Consider the following 15472-nt stretch of genomic DNA (forward strand, 5'->3'; position numbering starts at 1 on the left):
TAGCGAGACGTATCCTAAGGGATGGATTGGGGTGTCCCCTAGCCCAAATAGGTCGGTGGGATAGGCTTTTAGCTCTTTTTCTTCAAGTCCGAGTTTGTCGAAAGCCGCTTTGAACAGGATATCTGCTGAGCTTCCCTGGTCAATCAGGGTTCGATGTAAGTTGGCGTTTGCTAGAATAATGGTGATTACCATTGGATCGTCGTGCCCGGGTATTATCCCTTGAGCATCTTCTCGGGTAAATGAGATAATAGGTAGCTCGGGCAGGGGAATGTCTTCTCGGATGTGGTAGACTTCTTTGAGGTGCCTTTTTTGCGAGGATCTGGATGTTCCTCCGCCTGCGAAACCTCCGTTTATCATGTGTACGTGTCTTTCAGGGGTTCGTGGGGTTCGTTCTGCCCGATCTTCATTATCTCCCCTCCTTCTCTTCTTGGTCTCTTCTCCTTTCTCTGCTATGTATCTGTCGAGTTTTCCTTCTCTGGCTAGTTTTTCTATAACATTTTTTAGGTCGTGGCAGTCGTTAGTAGAATGGCCATAAAGTTTGTGGTATTCATAGTACTTGGACCGATCTCTCCCCGCTCTCTTGTGTTTTAGAGGTCGGGGTGGTGGGATCTTTTCGGTGTGGCATACTTCTCTGTAGACGTCTACTAGGGAGACTCGGAGGGGGGTGTAGCTGTGGTACTTCCGCGGCTTGTCCGAGTTGGGTTCTTCTTTCTTCTTCTGTTCCCGATCTCGATCTCGGAGCGGGTAGGTTGATTCTTTTCTAGAAGAGTCTCTCAGCTGGGAGGTTTCCTCCATGTTGATGTATTTTTCTGCCCGCTCCTGCACCTCGTATAGAGAGGTCGGGTATCGTTTGGATAGGGATTGGCTAAACGGTCCCTCTTTTAGGCCGTTTGCCAGTCCCATGATGGCTGCTTCAGTGGGCAAGTGTTGTATGTCCAGGCAGGCTTTGTTGAATCGCTCCATGTATTCTCGGAGAGTTTCTTGGTTACCTTGCTTGATCCCGAGTAGACTGGGGGCGTGTTTTGTCTTGTCCTTTTGAATAGAGAACCTTGTTAGGAATTTTTTGGTTAGGTCCTCGAAGCTGGAGATTGATCCTGGTGGCAGGTTGTCGAACCACTTCATGGCCGACTTGGTGAGGGTGGTGGGGAAGGCTTTGCACCGAATCGCGTCGGAGGCGCCGACTAGGTACATTCTGCTTCTGAAGTTGCTGAGGTGGTGACTTGGATCGGTGGTGCCGTCGTAGAGGTCCATATCGGGCGGTTTGAAGTTTCGCGGTACCTTCTCCTTCATGATCTCTCGTGTGAAGGGATCATGATTGCCTTCGGGGGTGGTGCCGCGTTCCGTCCGGTCCTTCAGGTTGGCCTCTATTTTCCGTAGTTTTTCTTCTAATTCTCTGCGCTTGCGAGCTTCCCTCCTCAGATCTTGTTCAGTTTCTTTCTGCTTTTTTACGCCCTCTTCGAGTTGTTTCAGCCGGTTTTGCTGTGTCCGAACTGCTTCTAGAATTTCCGAGCTTTCGGGATTTTGGGGATCTTGGTTTGGGAGTGATGTCTTTGGGCGATTCTGTTTGTTTCCTCCTGGAGTGCGGGGTGATAGAGGGCTGTCCGGTCGTTCTCCGGTGTCAACTTCCTCCTCTTGTTCTGATGTAGCATGGTTATTGTTGGGAGGGTCGTCCGCCATGGTAAAGGGATGACTTCCAGGTCCCCGGCAACGGCGCCAATGTTCCGAGGGTTACCTGAAACGCGCAGCTCGGTCGTCTTAGGGAGGCCCGAGATGGGCGGATTGATGACCCGAGCTTGGTATGCCGAGTGGTTGGTGGTGGTACCTGCAATGACACTCCGATGCTTAAGTTAGCATGGGTCCAAGCAGATATTGAGTAGAATTAGAGTGTGTGTTATACCTGGGTGCTCCAGTGTATTTATAGTAGTTGGCCGTGATCTTCCCTGGATAAGATATTCTTATCTTATCTTATCCTTCTGGGAGTTTTATCTTTATCTTTGTGGAACCGCCTTTCCTAGGCCTTTTCGGCCTTTAGGTCTTGGGCTTCGTTCCTTTTGGGCTTCTTTAGCTTTATTGTCCGAGGTCCGACCTCAGGCATGGGCCTGGGGATGAGGTCGGACCTTCTATGAACTTTGCCGAGTTTGGGGAGCTCGGTCAGGGTATGAACAGTTTTCAAATCATATCTTCTCAATCACATCTCTTTAAGACAATAACCTTTCAATCATATTTTTTTTATCATATCTTTTTCAAATTAGTTTTCAATCAAATCTTTTTAGTTTCTAATTTCAAAATCTTTTTCAAAAATCACTTGATTTCTCTTCCACTTTCAATTTTCGAAAATTATCAATCAAATTTTCAAAATGTTTTCAAAATCTTTTAATTGAATTTTCGAAAATCCTCTTCCCTCCTTCTCACATCCTTCTATTTATGGAGTACCACTCCTTCTAAATGCACAATTCGAACCTTATCTAATTAAAGTTCGAATTCTTCTTCTCCTTCTTCTTTCCATTTCTCTTTTCCTCTGACATTTCAAGGAATCTCTATACTGTGACATAGAGGATTCCACATGTTCTTTTTCTCTTCTCTTTCATATGAGCAGGAGCAGAGACAAAGACATTCTTGTTGAAGCTGATCCTGAACCCGAAAGGACCTTGAAGAGAAAGCTAAGAGAAGCCAAAGCACAACTCTCTTTAGAGGACCTGACCGAATTCTTCAAAAAAGAAGAACCCATGGCAGCCGAAAACAACAACAATGCCAACAATGCAAGGAAGGTGTTGGGTGACTTTACTGCACCTACTCCCGACTTCTATGGGAGAAGCATCTCTATCCCTGCCATTGGAGCAAACAACTTTGAGCTTAAGCCTCAATTAGTTTCTCTAATGCAACAGAATTGCAAGTTCCATGGACTTCCAATGGAAGATCCTCATCAGTTTTTAGCTGAATTCTTGCAAATCTGTGACACAGTCAAGACTAATGGGGTAGACCCTGAAGTCTATAGACTGATGCTATTCCCTTTTGCTGTAAGAGACAGAGCTAGAATATGGTTGGATTCTCAACCTAAAGAAAGCCTGGACTCTTGGGAAAAGCTAGTCAATGCCTTCTTGGCAAAGTTCTTTCCACCACAAAGATGGAGTAAGCTTAGAGTGGAAGTCCAAACCTTCAGACAGAAGGATGGAGAATCCCTCTATGAAGCTTGGGAAAGATACAAACAATTAATCAGAAGATGTCCTTCAGACATGCTTTCTGAATGGAGCATCATAGGTATTTTCTATGATGGTCTCTCTGAACTATCTAAGATGTCCTTGGATAGCTCTGCTGGAGGATCTCTTCATCTGAAGAAGACGCCTGCAGAAGCTCAAGAATTGATTGAAATGGTTGCAAATAACCAATTCATGTACACTTCTGAAAGGAATCCTGTGAACAATGGGACTAGTCAGAAGAAAGGAGTTCTTGAGATTGACACTCTGAATGCCATATTGGCTCAGAACAAGATATTGACTCAACAAGTCAATTTGATTTCTCAAAGTCTGTCTGGAATGCAAAATGCACCAAACAGTACAAAGGATGCTTCATCTGAGGAAGAAGCTTATGATCCTGAGAACCCTTCCATGGAAGAGGTGAATTACCTAGGAGAACCCTATGGAAATACCTACAATTCTTCATGGAGAAATCACCCAAATCTCTCATGGAAGAATCAAGAGAGACCTCAACAAGGTTTCAATAACAATAATGGTGGAAGAAACAGGTTTAGCAATGGCAAGCCTTTTCCATCATCTTCTCAGCAACAGACAGAGAGTTCTAAGCAGAATACTTCTGACTTAGCAACAATGGTCTCTGATCTAATAAAGACCACTCAAAGTTTCATGAATGAAACAAGGTCCTCCATCAGAAATTTGGAAGGACAAGTGGGTCAGCTGAGCAAGAAAGTTACTGAACTCCCTCCTAGTACTCTCCCAAGTAATACAGAAGAAAATCCAAAAGGAGAGTGCAAGGCCATCAACATGGCCGAATATGGAGAGGAAAGAGAGGAAGAAGACGCCACTGAGAAAGACCCCAGTGGGCGTGCACCACTCTCCTCTGAGTTCCTCAATGAGGAACCTTGGGAATCCGAGGCTCAAAATGAGACCATAGAGATTCCATTGGACTTACTTCTGCCATTCATGAGCTCTGATGAGTATTCTTCCTCTGAAGAGGATGAGTATGTTACTGAAGAGCAAGTTGCTAAATACCTTGGAGCAATCATGAAACTAAATGACAAGTTATTTGGAAATGAGACTTGGGAGGATGAACCTCCCTTGCTCACCAAAGAACTGGATGACTTGTCTAGGCAGAAACTGCCTCAAAAGAGGCAGGATCCTGGGAAGTTTTCTATACCTTGTACCATAGGCACCATGACCTTCAAGAAGGCCTTGTGTGACTTAGGGTCAAGTGTGAACCTCATGCCCCTCTCTGTATTGGAGAAATTAGGGATCTTAGAGGTGCAAGCTGCAAGAATCTCATTAGAGATGGCAGACAACTCAAGAAAACAAGCCCATGGACTTGTAGAGGATGTTCTGGTTAAAGTTGAAGGCCAGTACATTCCTACTGATTTCATAATCCTAGAGACTGGGAAGTGCATGGATGAATCCATCATCCTTGGCAGACCCTTCCTAGCCACAGCAAAGGCTGTGATTGATGTTGACAGAGGAGAGTTAATCATTCAAGTGAATGAAAAATCCTTGGTGTTTAAGGCCCAAGGATATCCCTCTGTCATCATGGAGAGGAAGCATGAAGAGCTCCTCTCAAAACAGAGCCAAACAGAGCCCCCACAGTCAAACTCTAAGTTTGGTGTTGGGAGGCTACAACCAAACTCTAAGTTTGGTGTTGAAACCCCACATTCAAACTCTAAGTTTGGTGTTGGGAGGTTTCAACACGGTTCTGAGCATTTCTGAGGCTCCATGAGAGCCCTCTGTCAAGCTAATGACATTAAAGAAGCGCTTGTTGGGAGGCAACCCAATGTTTTATAATTAATTATTTTCTTTTGTTATTTATCTTTTTTGTAGGTTGATGATCATAAGAAGTCACAAAAACAATGAAAAAAGCAAAACAGAATGAAAAACAGGAAGAAAAACAGCACACCCTGGAGGAGAAGAAACTGGCGTTCAAACGCCAGTAATGCTAGCTGTTGGGCGTTTAACGCCCAGTCTGGCACCATTCTGGGCGTTTAACGCCAGAAAGGGGCACCAGACTGGCGTTAAACGCCAGTAAAGGGCAACAACCTGGCGTTAAACGCCAGGAATGGGCACCAGCCCGGCGTTTAACGCCAGAAAAGGCTCAAAACGTGATTTTGAGCAACATTTAGTGCAGGGATGACTTTTCCTTGACACTACAGGATCTGTGGACCCCACAGGACCCTACCATCACTCTCTCTCTTCTTCCCCCATTCACCAATCACCTCACACCTCTTCCCCAAAAAACCCTCACCTATCAAATCCCATCTTTCTCTTCACCACTCACATCCATCCTTCATAAAACCCCACCAACCTCACCCTTCAAATTTAAACCACTTCCCTCCCAAACCCACCCATAATGGCCGAACCTTTACCCCCTCTCTCCTATAAATACCCTTCTTCAACTCTTCATTTTCACACAACCTAAACCCCCTTTCTTACCCTTCTTGGCCGAACACACTACCATCTCCTTCTTCCTCATTTCTTCTTCTTCTACTCTCTTCTTTCTTCTTTTGCTCGAGGACGAGCAAACATTTTAAGTTTGGTGTGGTAAAAGCATTGCTTTTTGTTTTTCCATAACCATTTATGGCATCCAAGGCCGGAGAAACCTCTAAAAAGAGGAAAGGGAAGGCAAAAGCTTCCACCTCCGAGTCATGGGAGATGGATAGATTCCTCTCAAGGGTGCATCAAGACCACTTCTATGAAGTTGTGGCCTTGAAGAAGGTGATCTCCGAGGTCCCCTTTTCACTCAAAAAGGGTGAATATCCGGAGATCCGCCATGAGATCGAAGAAGAGGTTGGGAAGTTCTTACCAACCCCATTCAACAAGTCGGAATCTTGATGGTTCAAGAGTTCTATGCCAATGCATGGATCACAAAGAACCATGACCAAAGTGTGAACCCGAATCCAAAGAATTATCTCACTATGGTTCGGGGGAAATACTGGATTTTAGTCCGGAGAGTGTGAGGGTGGCGTTCAACTTGCCTATGATGCAAGGAGATGAGCATCCTTACACTAGAAGGGTCAACTTTGATCAAAGGTTGGACCAAGTCCTCACAGTCATATGTGAAGAGGGCGCACAATGGAAGCAAGATTCAAGAGGAAAGCCGGTCCAATTGAGAAGGCATGACCTCAAGCCCGTGGCTAGAGGATGGTAGAGTTCATACAACGCTCAATCATCCCCACTAGCAACCGGTCCGAAGTTACATAGACCGGGCCATCATGATCCATAGTATCATGATTGGAGAAGAAATAGAGGTTCATGAGGTTATAGCCCAAGAACTCTATAAGGTGGCGGACAAGACCTCCACCTTGGCAAGGTTAGCCTTTCCTCATCTCATTTGTCACCTTGTTATTCAATTGGAGTGACATAGAGGGAGACATTCCCATTGATGAGGACAAGCCCATCACCAAGAAAAGGATGGAGTACACAAGTGATCTCACTCATCATGAGATCCCTGAGATTCCTCAAGGGATGAATTTTCCTCCACAAAACTATTGGGAGCAACTAAACACCTCCCTAGGAGAACTAAGTTCCAACATGGGACAACTGAGGGTGGAGCATCAAGAACACTCCATCATCCTTCATGAAATTAGAGAAGATCAAAGAATCATGAGGGAGGAGCAACAAAGACAAGGAAGAGACATTGAGGAGCTCAAGCACTCCATAGGATCTTCAAGAGCAAGAAAGAGCCGCCATCACTAAGGTGGACCCGTTCCTTGATTTCCTTGTTATTGTTCTTCTGTTTTTTCGAATTTTAATGCTTATGTTTATCCATGTTTGTGTCTTATGATCATTAGTGTCTTGGTGTCTATGCCTTAAAGTTATGAATGTCCTATGAATCCATCACCTTTCTTCAATAAAAACGTGCCTAATTGATAAAAGAAAGAATTGCATGAATTTTGAATTTTATAATAGTTTAATTATTTTGATGTGGTGGCAATATTTTTGTTCTCTGAATGTATGCTTAAACAGTGCATATGTCTTTTGAATTGTGGTTCATGGATGTTGGCTCTTGAAAGAATGATGAAAAAGAAGACATGTTACTGAGGATCTGAAAAATCAATAAAATGATTCTTGAAGCAAGAAAAAGCATTTCAAAAAAAAAAAAAAAAAAAACCGAAAAAAAAACGAAAAAAAAAAAAGAGAAAGGAATAAGAGTTGTGATCCAAGGCAATAAGAGTGTGCTTAAGAACCCTGGACACCTCTAATTGGGGACTTTAGCAAAGCTGAGTCACAATCTGAAAAGGTTCACCCAATTATGTGTCTGTGGCATGTATGTATCCGGTGGTAATACTGGAAGACAGAGTGCTTTGGGCCACAGCCAAGACTCAATAAATAGCTATGTTCAAGAATCATCATACTTTACTAAGAGAATCATTAACACTATCTGGATTCTAAGTTCCTAAAGAAGCCAACCATTCTGGATTTCAAAGGATAGAGTGAGATGCCAAAACTGTTCGGAGGCAAAAAAGTTAAAAGCCCCGCTCATCTGATTAATACTGATCTTCACAGATGTTTTTGGAATTCATTGCATATTCTCTTTTTTTATCTTATTTGATTTTCAGTGCTTGAGGACAAGCAACAATTTAAGTTTGGTGTTGTGATGAGCGGATAATTTGTATACTTTTTGGCATTGTTTTTAGTATGTTTTTGATATGATATAGTTAGTTTTTAGTATATTTTTATTAGTTTTAATTAAAATTCACTTTTCTGGACTTTACTATGAGTTTGTGTGTTTTTCTGTGATTTCAGGTATTTTTTGGCTGAAATGAGGGACCTGAGCAAAAATCTGATTCTGAGACCAAAAAGGACTGCAGATGCTGTTGGATTCTGACCTCCCTGCATTCGAAGCGGATTTTCTGGAGCTACAGAAGCCCAATTGGCGCGCTCTCAACGGCGTTGGAAAGTAGACATCCTGGGCTTCCAGCAATATATAATAGTCCATACTTTGCCCAAGATTTGATGGCCCAAACCGGCGTTCAAAGTCACCTCAAGGAATCCCAGCGTTAAACGCTGGAACTGGCACCCAAATGGGAGTTAAACGCCCAAACTGGCACCAAAGCTGGCGTTTAACTCCAAGAAGAGTCTCTACACGAAATTGCTTCATTGCTCAGCCCAAGCACACACCAAGTGGGCCCGGAAGAGGATTTTTGTCATTTACTCATTTCTGTACACCCTAGGCTACTAGTTTCTTATAAGTAGGACCTTTTACTATTGTATAGAAATCTTTTGATCACTTTTAGATCTCTAGATCATCTTTGGACATTTTAGTTCTTAGATCATTGGGAGGCTGGCCATTCGGCCATGCCTAGACCTTATGCTTATGTATTTCACGGTGGAGTTTCTACACACCTAGATAAGGTGTGGAGCTCTGCTGTACCTCGAGTATTAATGCAATTACTATTGTTCTTTCATTCAAATTCCGCTTGTTCTTTATCCAAGATATCACTTGTTCTTCAACATGATGAAGGTGATGATTGACGCCCATCACCATTCTCACTCATGAACAAAGTGACTGACAACCACTCTTGTTCTACAAACATTTGAGGCTTGGTGAATATCTCTTGGATTCCTGATTGCACGATGCATGGTTGATCGCCTGACAACCGAGTGCTCGCCTGACAAACGAGCCAACCATTCCGTGAGATCAGAGTCTTCGTGGTATAGGCAAGAACTGATGGCAGCATTCAAGAGAATCCGGAAGGTCTAACCTTGTCTGTGGTATTCTGAGTAGGATTCAATGATTGAATGACTGTGACGTGCTTCAAACCTGTAACCTACTGGGCGTTAGTGACAGACGCAAAAGAGTTTATTCTATTCCGGTAGGGAGGGAACCACACCGTGATTGGCAGCACTGTGACAGAGTGTGTGCATTAGCTTTCACTGCGAGGATGGAGGTAGCTGCTGACAACAGTGAGACCCTATACGAGCTTGCCATGGAAAGGAGTAAGAAGGGTTTGGATGAAGACAGTAGGAAAGCAGAGAGACGGAAGGGAAGGCATCTTCATGCGCTTATCTGAAGTTCCTACCAATGAATTACATAAGTATCACTATCTTTATCTTTTATGTTATTTTCGTTCATCACCATATATATCTGAGTTTGCCTGACTAAGATTTACAAGATGACCATAGCTTGCTTCAATACTAACAATCTCCGTGGGATCGACCCTTACTCACGTAAGGTTTATTACTTGGACGACCCAGTGCACTTGCTGGTTAGTTGTGCGAAGTTGTGTAATGCCATGGTATTGGGCTACCACGTTTTTGGAGCCATTACCAGGGATTATGAGAGTTGTGAAAAAGTATAGTTCACAATTTCGCGCACCACAGGGCGTTAGTGACAGACGCAAAAGAATCACTGGATTCTATTCCGGCCTGATTGAGAACCGACAGATGGATAGCCGTGCCGTGACAGGGTGCGTTGAACATTTCCAATGAGAGGATGGGAGGTAGCCACTGACAACGGTGAAACCCTTGCATAAGCTTGCCATGGAAAGGAGTAAGAAGGATTGGATGAAGACAGTAGGAAAGCAGAGAGACGGAAGGGAAGGCATCTTCATGCGCTTATCTGAAGTTCCTACCAATGAATTACATAAGTATCTCTATCTTTATCTTTATGTTTTATGCGTTCATCACCATTATACATTTGAGTTTGCCTGACTAAGATTTACAAGATGACCATAGCTTGCTTCATACTAACAATCTCCGTGGGATCGACCCTTACTCGCGTAAGGTTTATTACTTGGACGACCCAGTGCACTTGCTGGTTAGTTGTGCGAAGTTGTGTAATGCCATGGAATTGAACTACCAAGTTTTTGGAGTTCATGACCGGGGATTATGAGAGTTGTGAAAAGTATTGTTCACAATTTCGCGCACCAAGTTTTTGGCGCCGTTGCCGGGGATTGTTCAGTTTTGACAACTGACGGTTTATCTTGTTGCTTAGATTAGGTATTTTTTTTTTCGAAATTCTTGAAGATGAATTCTAGAGTTTCATGATGATTTGTTGAAGTCTGGCTGGCTGAGAAGCCATGTCTAATTTCATTGGACCGAGGTTTCAACTTATCATCACAAGAGCTTGTTGACTTTCATCAATCTTGCTTTTGGAGCAGTGATTTGCTAAGGCTTGGCTGGCCTTTGGCCATGTCTAGTGTTTTGGACCGAAGCTTTCTTTGAAAGCTTGGCTGGCTGTGAAGCCATGTCTAATTCCTGGACCGGAGTCTTAGACTAGCATTGCACTGATTCCTGGAATTCTCATTAAGAATTTTGATATCTTTTTCCACTTAATTTTCGAAAAACACAAAAAAAAAAATCAAAAAACTCATAAAATCCAAAAATTTCTTGTTTGAGTCTAGTATCTCATCTTAAGTTTGGTGTCAATTACATGCATCTTAAGGATCTTCAAGTAATTCTTGATGATTTTCGTGTTCTAATCTTTGAATTCAGTTGACTTGAGTGTTTTATGTGTCTCATATGCATTCTCATTAGTGTCAGTAGTATACAAACTGCTAAGTTTGGTGTCTTGCATGCATTGTTATTTCATTCTTGTTGCATTTTGATTATTAAAAATCCAAAAATATTTTTAATTTGTGTCTTTTCAAGTCAATAATACCAAGAATTGAAGATTCAGAACATACTGCAGAGGAATTACACAAAAAAAGCTGGGCGTTCAAAACGCCCAGTGAAGAAGGATAGACTGGCGTTTAAACGCCAGCCAGGGTACCTGGTTGGGCGTTTAACGCCCAAAAAGGGTGCATTTTGGGCGTTAAACGCCAGAATGGATACCATTCTGGGCGTTTAACGCCAGGATGGCAAAGGGGGAAGATTTTGTTTTCAAATCAATTTTTTTTTTTTCAAGTTTTCAAAGTTTTTCAAAATCAAATCTTTTTCAAATCATATCTTTTCAATCAAATGTTTTCAAAGTCAATTTCTTTCCTTTTTCAAAGATACTTACTAACAATTAATGATTTGATTGAACATCTCAAATTTGTTGCCTTTTCTGTTGAGAAAGGTTTAATGTTTGAATCATATCTTTTCTTGTTAGGCAAGTCACTAATTTTCAAAATCAAATCTTGTTACAAAATTGTTTTCAAAACATATCTTTTAAAATTGTTTTCAAATCAAATTTTTTTCAATCATATCTTTTTAACCACATCTTTTTCAAAATAGTTTTCAATCAAATCTTTTTGATTTCTAATTTCAAAATCTTTTTCAAAAAAAAAAAACACTTGATTTCTTTTTCCACTTTCATTTTCGAAAATTAAGTAATGTTTTTCAAAAATATTTTCAAAATCTTTCACTTAATTTTCGAAAATTACCTCCCTTCTTCCCACATCCTTCTATTTATGGAGTACTACTCCTTCTTAATGCACAATTCGAACCCTATCTAATCAAGTTCGAATTCTTCTACCTTCTTTCTTCTATTTTTCGTTTCCTCTTCTCTTTCATATGAGCAGGAGCAGAGACAAAGGCATTCTTGTTGAAGCTGACCCTGAACCTGAAAGGACCTTGAAGAGAAAGCTAAGAGAAGCCAAAGCACAATTCTCTTTAGAGGACCTGACCGAATTCTTCAAAGAAGAAGAACCCATGGCAGCCGAAAACAACAACAATGCCAACAATGCAAGGAAGGTGCTGGGTGACTTTACTGCACCTACTCCCAATTTCTATGGGAGAAGCATCTCTATCCCTGCCATTGGAGCAAACAACTTTGAGCTTAAGCCTCAGTTAGTTTCTCTAATGCAACAGAATTGCAAGTTCCATGGACTTCCAATGGAAGATCCTCATCAGTTTTTAGCTGAGTTCTTGCAAATCTGTGACACAGTCAAGACTAATGGGGTTGACCCTGAGGTCTACAGACTGATGCTATTCCCTTTTGCTGTAAGAGACAGAGCTAGAATATGGTTGGACTCACAACCTAAAGATAGCCTGGACTCTTGGGAAAAGCTAGTCAATGCCTTCTTGGCAAAGTTCTTTCCACCTCAAAAATGGAGTAAGCTTAGAGTGGAAGTCCAAACCTTCAGATAGAAGGATGGAGAATCCCCTTATGAAGCTTGGGAAAGATACAAACAATTAATCAGAAAATGTCCCTCAGACATGCTTTCTGAATGGAGCATCATAGGTATTTTCTATGATGGTCTCTCTGAACTATCCAAGATGTCTTTGGATAGCTCTGCTGGAGGATCTCTTCATCTGAAGAAGACGCCTACAGAAGCTCAGGAACTAATTGAAATGGTTGCAAATAACCAATTCATGTACACTTCTGAAAGAAATCCTGTGAACAATGGGACTAGTCAGAAGAAAGGAGTTCTTGAGATTGATACTCTGAATGCCATACTGGCTCAGAACAAGATATTGACTCAACAAGTCAATTTGATTTCTCAAAGTCTGTCTGGAATGCAAAATGCACCTGGCAGTACTAAGGAAGCTTCATCTGAGGAAGAAGCTTATGATCCTGAGAACCCTTCAATGGAAGAGGTGAATTACCTAGGAGAACCCTATGGAAACACCTATAATTCTTCATGGAGAAATCACCCAAATTTCTCATGGAAGAATCAAGAGAGACCTCAACAAGGTTTCAATAATAATAATGGTGGAAGAAACAGGTTTAGCAATAACAAGCCTTTTCCATCATCTTCTCAGCAACAGACAGAGAGTTCTAAGCAGAATACCTCTGACTTAGCAACAATGGTCTCTGATCTAATCAAAACCACTCAAAGTTTCATGAATGAAACAAGGTCCTCCATCAGAAATTTGGAAGGACAAGTGGGTCAGCTGAGCAAGAAAGTTACTGAACTCCCTCCTAGTACTCTCCCAAGTAATACAGAAGAAAATCCAAAAGGAAAGTGCAAAGCCATAAACATGGCCGAATATGGAGAGGAAAGAGAGGAGGTGGACGCCACTGAGGAAGACCTCAATGGGCGTACACCAATCTCCTCTGAGTTCCCCAATGAGGAACCATGGGAATCTGAGGCTCAAAATGAGACCATAGAGATTCCATTGGACTTACTTCTGCCTTTCATGAGCTCTGATGAGTATTCTTCCTCTGAAGAGGATGAGTATGTCACTGAAGAGCAAGTTGCTAAATACCTTGGAGCAATCATGAAGCTAAATGATAAGTTATTTGGAAATGAGACTTGGGAAGATGAACCTCCCTTGCTCACCAAAGAACTGGATGACTTGTCTAGGCAGAAATTACCTCAAAAGAGACAAGATCCTGGGAAGTTTTCACTACCTTGTACCATAGGCACCATGACCTTCAAGAAGGCTCTGTGTGACTTACGGTCAAGTGTAAACCTCATGCCTCTCTTTGTAATGGAGAAGCTAGGGATCTTTGAGGTACAAGCTGCAAGTATCTCACTAGAGATGGCAGACAACTCAAGAAAACAAGCTCATGGACTTGTAGAGAATGTTTTGGTAAAAGTTGAAGACCATTACATCCCTACTAATTTCATAGTCCTAGAGACTGGGAAGTGCATGGATGAATCCATCATCCTTGGCAGACCCTTCCTAGCAACAACAAAGGCTGTGATTGATGTTGATAGAGGAGAGCTAATCATTCAAGTGAATTAAGAATCCTTGGTGTTTAAGGCCCAAGGATATCCCTCTATCACCATGGAGAAGAAGCATGAAGAGCTTCTCTCAAAACAGAGCCAAACAGAGCCCCCACAGTCAAACTCTAAGTTTGGTGTTGGGAGGCCACAACTAAACTCTAAGTTTGGTGTTGGACCCCCACATTCAAACTCTAAGTTTGGTGTTGGGAGGTTCCAACATGGCTCTGAGTATCTGTGAGGCTCCATAAGAGTCCTCTGTCAAGCTAATGACATTAAAGAAGCGCTTGTTGGGAAGCAACCCAATGTTTTATAATTAACTATTTCCTTTTGTTATTTTATCTTTTTTGTAGGTTGATGATCATAAGAAGTCAGAAAATCAATGAAAAAACAAAATGAAAAACAGGAAGAAAAACAGCACACCCTGGAGGAAGATGTTGCTGGCGTTTAAACGCCAATGAGGTTAGCTGTTGGGCGTTTAACGCCCAGTCTGGCACCATTCTGGGCATTTAACGCCAGAAAGGGGCACCAGACTGGCGTTAAACGCCAGAAAAGGGCAAGAACCAGGCGTTAAACGCCAGGAATGGGCACCAGCCCGGCGTTTAACGCCAGAAATGGCTCAAAACGTGATTTTGAGCAACATTTGGTGCAGGGATGACTTTTCCTTGACACCACAGGATCCGTGGATCCCACAGGACCCCCACCAACCCCACCACCACCCTCTCTCTTCTTCCCCCATTCACCAATCACCTCAATACCTCTTCCCCAAAAACCCTTCACCTATCAAATCCCATCTTTCTCTTCACCACTCACATCCATCCTTCATAAAACCCCACCTAACCTTCCATTCAAATTCAAACACTTTCCCACCCAAACCCACCCTCAAATGGCCGAACAACCCTCTCCCTCTCTCCTATAAACCCTCCTTCACTCCTTCATTTTCACACAACCTAAACACCACTTCTCCCCTTCTTTGGCCGAATACAAAGCCATCCCTTTCTCCCTCATTTCTTCTTCTTCTACTCTCTTCTTCTTCTTTTGTTCGAGGACGAGCAAACCTTTTAAGTTTGGTGTGGCAAAAGCGTTGCTTTTTTCGTTTTTTCCATAACCATTTATGGCATCCAAGGCCGGAGAAACCTCTAAAAAGAGGAAAGGGAAGGCAAAAGCCTCCACCTCCGAGTCATGGGAGATGGATAGATTCATCTCAAGGGTGCATCAAGACCACTTCTATGAAGTTGTGGCCTTGAAGAAGGTGATCCCCGAGGTCCCCTTTTCACTCAAAAAGGGTGAATATCCGGAGATCCGCCATGAGATCCGAAGAAGAGGTTGGGAAGTACTTACCAACCCCATTCAACAAGTCGGAATCTTGATGGTTCAAGAGTTCTATGCCAATGCATGGATCACAAAGAACCATGATCAAAGTATGAACCCGGATCCAAAGAATTATCTTACTATGGTTCGGGGGAAATACTTGGATTTTAGTCCGGAAAATGTAAGGATAGCATTCAACTTGCCTATGATGCAAGGATATGAACATCCTTACACAAGAAGGGTCAACTTTGATCAAAGGTTGGACCAAGTCCTCACAGTTATATGTGAAGAGGGCGCACAATGGAAGAGAGATTCAAGAGGCAAGCCGGTTCAATTGAGAAGGCATGACCTCAAACCCGTGGCTAGAGGATGGTTGGAGTTCATCCAACGCTCAATCATTCCCACTAG

The 15472-nt window shown here is 42.5% G+C and overlaps 1 non-coding gene across 1 annotated transcript; it reads right to left on the bottom strand.

Annotated features, from left to right (window-relative positions):
- Window positions 1-3131: 3131 nt before the first annotated feature.
- On the bottom strand, window positions 3132-3239 carry LOC130984063 (small nucleolar RNA R71). The gene has a single exon (XR_009088022.1). It is a non-coding gene; the product is annotated as a small nucleolar RNA R71 (small nucleolar RNA).
- Between the last annotated feature and the right edge of the window lie 12233 nt (window positions 3240-15472).

The sequence above is a fragment of the Arachis stenosperma genome, chromosome 5 (genome assembly GCF_014773155.1).
Source record: "Arachis stenosperma cultivar V10309 chromosome 5, arast.V10309.gnm1.PFL2, whole genome shotgun sequence".
Taxonomy (NCBI): domain Eukaryota; kingdom Viridiplantae; phylum Streptophyta; class Magnoliopsida; order Fabales; family Fabaceae; genus Arachis; species Arachis stenosperma.